At 38.3% G+C, this 7,756-nt stretch overlaps 1 non-coding gene across 1 annotated transcript; it reads right to left on the bottom strand.

Moving 5' to 3' along the window:
• Positions 1-280: 280 nt before the first annotated feature.
• Positions 281-387, bottom strand: LOC126013035 (U6 spliceosomal RNA). The gene has a single exon (XR_007497371.1). It is a non-coding gene; the product is annotated as a U6 spliceosomal RNA (small nuclear RNA).
• Between the last annotated feature and the right edge of the window lie 7,369 nt (positions 388-7,756).

Genomic DNA, 7,756 nt, shown 5'->3' on the forward strand with positions numbered 1-7,756 from the left:
TCTTATACAAATATAGAATTTTACATTTGATCATTCTATATTGAATAATGTGGTCATTAAATGTAAGTTGCATTATAAATAGTTCATAAATTACATTTTAATTATTTATATAAATTAAATACATTATATTGTAAATATTTCAAATAATTTTTAAAGAACAGCACAGTAAATTTAAATTCTGCATTCTCTTGTAAATGCTGGAGAAAGCTAAGCATCCACCTACAAAGAACTAAACTGTTCTTAAAACACTGGAATAGGGAATTCAGCAAACATATTTTTTTTAAATATAGAATGCTTCACGAAGTTGCATGTCATCCTTGCACAGGGGCCATGCTAATCTTCTCTGTATCATTTCAATTTTAATATATGTACTGCCAAAGCGAGCACTCAGCAAACATTTTTAAGTATTTACACAATACAATCATCATGTAGATGTGCAAAGATTTTACCTATTTACGTTGAAGACATTCTAAAGAAACTTTATTACTCAAATTTTATTACTCAGAACTATTTTTGAGTAAATTATAATAAGCTATAGAAGACACACAGATGTTTAAAATTCTTCTTTTACCCTTCAACTGATGAATATATATGTGAATATATATAGTGTATGTATGATGAGGGTGTGGTTTGGGGATCATAATGATACTCAGGCACTATTCCAAACTATGTACTTGGGGATCAGTCCCAGCAGTTCTGGAGGACCGTGTGATGCCATGATTGAACCCAAGCCTTTTATATGTAAAGCATATGCTTGAGTCCACTGAACTATCTCTATTCAGCTATGAGAGAAAAATTAAAACCTACCATTTTCACTAACATAGAAAAGTCTAGAGGCTCTTTTGTTTAAACCAGAAAAAAAATGCACGTGCATGCACAAACACAGTATAATTTAATTCTTCTGTTAGATTCACAGAGAAAAAAAAACTAACTAAATAAAAATAAACTTTTTAGACCGATTAGTGGTTACCAGAAGAGCAAGGAGGGTGGGTGTAGGCTGTGTAGAGAGGTACAAAGGATGCAATATATGGAGAATGACAGACCTAGAGTTTTAGTAATAATATAGCCTACATGTATGTTAATTTTTTACTTTTTCCAGTTTGGGGCCAGTTTTTCTTTTTTTTTTATTTCTTATTGTGACCAACGTGCATTACAAATCTTTCACTGCATCATTTATGGTACATAGTGACAATGAATGAGGGGCATTCCCACCATCAGTGCTGTCCTCCCTCCGCCCTTGTTCCCAGTATGCATCCCATATATTCCTCCTCTACCCCCCAGTATGCTAGTGCAACTGGTCTCCACTTTATAGCTTGTTGTAGATTGAACATCCATTCCACCGTCATTGGAGATAAAAAGGATAAGAAAAGGGGGAGAAAAAAATTTGGTGACAACTACCAAAAAAAGAAAGAAGAGAGAGGGAAAAAAAAAGAAAGAAAAATGGAAGAAAAAAGAAAAAATGGACCCAGCAAATAAAAATAAAAATAAATCTCTAAATAATAACCACAAGTGTGAAAAAGAAAGAGAAAAGTGGAAGAAAAAAAGAGAAGGAAAAATAAATCTCTAAATAATAACCACAAGCATGAAAAAGAAAGAGAAAAGTGGAAGAAAAAAGAGAAGGAAAATAAAGTAAAAAACTAACAAATCAAAACAAAACAAGAAAAAGTATGGGTGCTGAGTGGTAGGGTTTGGCATTCTCCCCACTTTTTTTTTTTTTTTTTTTTTTGGATAGGCACAGTAAGCATTGGGGAAGAAAGGGAATTCCCGTGGCCTAGGAGATTCAGGGTTTCTTTATCCTTGAAGCATACCATCATGGGATCAACCCCTGGGGGCCAGTTTTCAACCTGAAAATGCTTGGGGTCGGCTCCTAATGTGGCAGCTGAGGGTCTTGCCCACTAGCCACCAAGAATAGACTAAATGCTCTCATGAGCCATGCATGCACTCCAGCCCTTTGAGTCATCTCCTGGCCAGTGTGTTGTCAGTGATTCACAACTTGCAACATAATTCAGTAATTCAATGCTACATTAATTAACTAAAATAAAATCTGGTGCCAGAGAGATAATAAAACTAGTAAGGCATTTGCCTTGCACATAGTACAAACCAGAAAAACAGATCTCAGTTCAATTCTTAGTACCACTTTGGTCTCCCAAAATCACCAGGAGTGACCCCAGAGACAGAATCAGGATTAGGCCCTGAGAAAAGCCAGGGGTAATCTCCAAAAAAAATTTTTAATTATTATGTAGAAAAATAAAAAAAGCTGTATTAGGAAAACATATGAAAGTGTTTTCTATAGAATGATAACACTTATCTGTGGTATACAAAAAAAACGAATGAGAAGATATAATGTAGTAAAGAGAGTATGCCTACATCACCCTTGATTCCTAAGGTTAAGGAAGAGAAGGATAAATTAGGAAAGAAATGAAGGCAGAAAGAAAAAATATGAGAAAGAGAAGTCAAGGGGGAACGGGATCAGGGTTTCAATTATTTTGAGATGTGGGGAAATGATACAGCTGTACACCCAAAACACAGACTCAGCACTGAAAACATGAGATCTAAGTGCAACCATCAAACTTTGCAATGTGCCAGTCAAGGTGGCAGGCAGGGTGGAGTGGGAGGATTATGGTATATGGGAGCTCTGGTGATGGGAGTGGACACAGGTGGTTGGGATTAGTGTTGAAATATTGTATGCCTAAAATTCAACTATCACTAACTTTGTAAATCATTATTCTTTAACTAAATAAAACACTCAAAAAGAAAAAAGTTTTTTCTATAAAGAGGGGCTGAGATAGTATTGTGGTAGGCAAGGTGCTTGCCTTGCATTCAGCTGATGCTTCCATGTTCAATACCCAGAACTAGTCCCCAGAACTGTCCTCCAAGACCCAATGGGAATAATTCCTGAGGACAGAACCAGGAATAAATATAGTATTGCCAGAAGTTTTTGGTAATCATCATGATAAAATAATGGGTGATTTTGGGTTTTTGTTGAGTGTTTCTAGTGTTCAAAGTTTCTCTGTTGAGTATTTGTTACTGAAGATATGCCTTGACCAGCAATTGTAGCCCCTGAGAGTGTGTTACCAGCATCTGTATTTTGCCAAGAGCATGATGGGATGCAATCCAGAATGTAGGAACTGTTTTGCTCTTTATGCCATGTGGAAACTAATTTTTAAAAACTTTACTGACTTTGGGGCTGGAGAGATAGAATGAAGGTAAACATTTGCCTTGCATGCAGAAGGTCGGTGGTTCAAATCCCGGTATCCCATATGGCCCCCCAGCCTGCCAGGAGCAATTTCTGAGCATAGAGCCAGGATTAACCCCTGAGCGCTGCTGGGTGTGACACAAAAACCAAAAGGCAAAAAAAAAAAAAAAAAAAAAGAAAGAAAGAAAGAAAAACACATTGACTTTACCACTAGTCTACAATATGATGCGATTTTTCAGGATTTGTTTCACGTCTCTTCATGATGGTCCCATGGATGCAAAACCTGAGCAATTCTGACCTCAGACAATCATTTAGAAATGGCTTAACTTTTCCGCGAAAGTGTTTGCTCAGAAATTGTTCCTGGCAGGCTCAGAGGACATATGGAATATTGGTGATCAAACCCAGGTCAGCATGTACAAGCCAAATGCCCTACCCACTGTGCTGAGCCCCTTTCCACGATTTTCATTTCAAGAATGGGCCACAAATCCCCCCATCTGCCCTGCACTCCAACAGTGGAGCACACAATGCCTGAACTCTGTGAGTCTGCCCAGGTCAAGAAATATAAATTCCTCAAGAACTTCTATTCAAGCCTTAAGCCACAAGTGCCAATGTTCCACCACAATTCTGGTTCAGTCTCCTTTAAGAGGCACATCTGGCTGTCACCACTCTTTTGTGGGGACATCTCAATGGCAGCTCTGATGCCGTCTCTCCCTGGGGCCATCCCTACAGTGGCCTCCCTGTCTTCCCAGCATGTGATGTCATGAGCAAGAATGTCCTGCCAAACATTTAAGACGTTGCAGCTCACATTGTGTACATTGTATAGAGAAACACTGACACGCAGATTTGAAATTTAAAAGAAAAAAATGCACAGGGAAAAATACAACCAAACCTTGTTCTATTGTTATCTCAGGCCACTAGTTCAGTAGAAATCTATCACTTTTATTCTTTAAGTATACAATCTTCTCTCTCTCTCTCTCTTTTTTTTTTTTTTTTTTTTTTTTGTTCTTGTTGTGGTTGCTTTGTAACCAGCAACCCAAGACTTAGACATTTTGTACCGCTTTCTCAAATTTGGTCTCTATCAAATTCTTAAAAAGCAAGAGCTTTACTAGTTCCTTTCAAACCAAAGATCCCAGTATGTTGTCTGATCAGATGAGGCTACATAGAGGGGGAAGGGTGATGGAATTCCCAAAGGCATCTTGCTTCTAGAAAGGCACCCCTCAGAAACAGAGGTTCTTCCTGTTCAATGCTGTTCAAAGTGTGGTAGGGAATATTCTTGTTAAATCACAGAGTTGTGCCTTAAAAAAAAAAAAATGCAGGGCCCGGAGAGATAGCACAGCAGCGTTTGCCTTGCAACCAGCTGATCCAGAACCAAAGGTGGTTGGTTCGAATCCCGATGTCTCATATGGTCCCCTGTGCCTGCCAGGAGCAATTTCTGAGCAGACAGCCAGGAGTAACCCCTGAGCAACGTCAGGTGTGGCCCAAAAATCAAAAAAAAAAAAAAAAAAAAAAAAGAAAGAAAGAAAGAAATGCAGATTTATCCATTGGTGATCCCTGAGTACAGAGCCAGGAGGAAGCCCTAACACAGCCCCGTGTGGCCCCTCAAAAAAAGCAAATACTTAAGTATAGTTCTGAAACATTCCTTAAAGTTAAAAAAAATAAATAGAATTTTAACTTGATACACTGATTCTCTGACCTTAACAAATAACCTAAACTTCCTTGTTTTATAAAAGTAGTTTATAGAATGCTTTAATGTGTGGGGTTCTTGGTATAAGTAGACCTTATGAACATAAATTTCCTCATCTCTAATTTTTTTTACGTTTTTAGGAGAGGGCTTGAGGTCACACTGACCAGTGCTTAGTGATCACTCCTAGCAAGACAGGGGTGAATATATGCAGTGCCACAATTTAAATCAAGGTTGTTGTCTGCAAGATAAGCATTTTTTTATTTGTTTTTTTGTTTTTCAGGTCACACTCATTTGATGCTCAGGGGTTACTCCTGGCTAAGCACTCAGAAATTGCCCCTGGCTTGGAGGGACCATATGGGATGCTGGGGGATCGAACACAGTCCTTCCCTGGCTAGCGTTTGCAAGCCAGACACCTTACCTCTAGTGCCACCTCACCACCCCCAAGATAAGCATCTTAACTATCTTTCTTGTGCCTTCACTACTATTAACATAGAACATGTTGACTCTGCATTCATCTGTGATAAGGGTTCACTGTCTTTCCCTGGGAGACCGTAGTGTTCAGGACCAAATAATGTTCTAATGACAGCAAATAAAATCCATTTGCTAGGTGATCCATTTAAAAAACTAAATAAGCTGATTTTCATATTTCATTTTTAGCCCACTGTCCAAACTACAGCTGCCCTCTTGAAGGCAAAACCAATTTTTGAAACAAAACCAATTGTTCCATATAGCTATGTTATCTAATTGAATGACCACTCAATGTCCAATCCAATAGCCACTCAATGCTCAATACAGCCACTGAGGACTTGAAAAGTGACTCGTACACATCAATTTGAACTATAAGTGTAAAATGCACACCAGATTCCCAAAATTTTATATTTATAAAAGTAAAAATGTAAAAAGTCTTATTAATAATTGGTGATGCATTGAAATGAAAATACAGGGAATCCTCTATACCCATGACCTTAGCATCTGCAGATTCAACCAACCTTTATATACTGTGTAGTTAGACCTATGAATATTGTATCTGTTCTAAATAGTTTAGTTCATTTTTCTCATCATTACTCTTAAGCAGGATATCAAACTATAGAGCACTGGCATTGAATAGGATGTTTATAAATAATCTGAGATTGCTTAAAAGTAAGAGAGGATGTGTACACATTATATACAAACACTAAACCATTTTATAAAGGGGACTTCAGCATCCCTGGGTTTTGGAACCCACGGGGCATCTTAGAACCACCTCTCACAACATCAACAGGTTACTGAATTGGGAATGTATTGGATTAAGGAGAATATATTAACATTAACTTTATTCCTAGCTTTTTTTAATATGTCCTAGGGAAAAAAGTAAGGGTGTTGAGGGGTGCTGCAGACTGTACTCAGGGATCACTAGCAGCAGGGCTGGAGGTAGGAGACCATAAATCATGCCAGGAATAAAATCTGGGTCAGCAGCATGCAATGCAAGAACTCAACCAACTGTACTCTCTGCTCCCCAAATAAAATATTTTATTAAATGTGTGACTCATGGGGGCCGGAGAGATAGCATGGAGGTAGGGCATTTCCCTTGCATGCAGAAGGATGGTGGTTCAAATCCCAGCATCCCATATGGTCCCCCCAGCCTGTCAGGAGCGATTTCTGAGCATAGAGCCAGGAGTAACCCCTGAGCATTGCCAGGTGTGACCCAAAAAAAAAAAAAAAGTGTGACTCATATTTCCAGAGGACAGTGCTGTCCATAAACAATATTTTCCTCCATTCCTTACACTGATGCTCAAATTTAACCTGGAGTTATAGCCTACAAATTGAAATTCCTGGCAACAGTTAGCTGGAAGAGATTTGGGATGTCTCTACTGCTATATGGTAACATAGGGTTCATGAGGCATGAGCTTTCACAAGACATGCAGAAGTCTCAGGGAAGGAATTGAGAGAGTAGGCACATATGTCTACATGATAAAACCAACATGACATGTTAGATCCAAGTCAGTGATTGCACGGAGGAGAAATAAAATGAGAACCTAAAAATTCTTATTTGTCTATTTGATATCCATCACCGCCAAAACCATCACCAAATGCTTTTTGCTCCTTTCATGTTCCTAAATTTGCCACATTCTAAATACTGTGATAAGTTCTTATGAAATGGAGCAGGACCTCCACTATAATCATAAGACCTGTGTTCTTACAAAAACATATCGTAGCAAAGAAAATATTTTGTTATCATGAATACTTGTTTTCTGCACAAATATATATAATTTATAAATAGTTTCTTTCAGATTATAATATCCTAAACATCTACAAAATGACTAGTTTAAGTGCATATTTTCAAAAAAGAAAATATTTTCCAATTATGGGGCTGGAGAGATAGCACAGCGGTAGGAAGTTTGCCTTGCACACGGCGGACTTAGGATGGACTTGGGTTCATTTCTTGGCTTCCCATATGGTTCCCTGAGCCAGGAGCAACTTCAAAAGGCAAAGCCAAGAATAACCCCTGAGCGCCGCCAGGTGTGACCCAAAAGCCAAAAGAAAAATTTTTTGACAATTATTATAGTAATAGCAAATGAAGTTCAATATTTTTGTAAAACACTGCCAAAATATATTATAATATGCTTTTGGTGCTTTTGTTTGTATATTTTAGAGAAATCTTTATATCTGAAATAAAAAACAAAAGTCAGGGCCTGAAGAGATAGCACAGTGGTGTTTGCCTTGCAAGCAGCCGATCCAGGACCAAAGGTGGTTGGTTCGAATCCCGGTGTCCCATATGGTCCCCCGTGCCTGCCAGGAGCTATTTCTGAGCAGACAGCCAGGAGTAACCCCTGAGCACCGCCGGGTGTGACCCAAAAACCAAAAAAAAAAAAAAGCAAAAACAAAAGTCAAGTTTT

The sequence above is a fragment of the Suncus etruscus genome, chromosome 6, assembly GCF_024139225.1.
Source record: "Suncus etruscus isolate mSunEtr1 chromosome 6, mSunEtr1.pri.cur, whole genome shotgun sequence".
In the NCBI taxonomy this organism is placed as follows: domain Eukaryota; kingdom Metazoa; phylum Chordata; class Mammalia; order Eulipotyphla; family Soricidae; genus Suncus; species Suncus etruscus.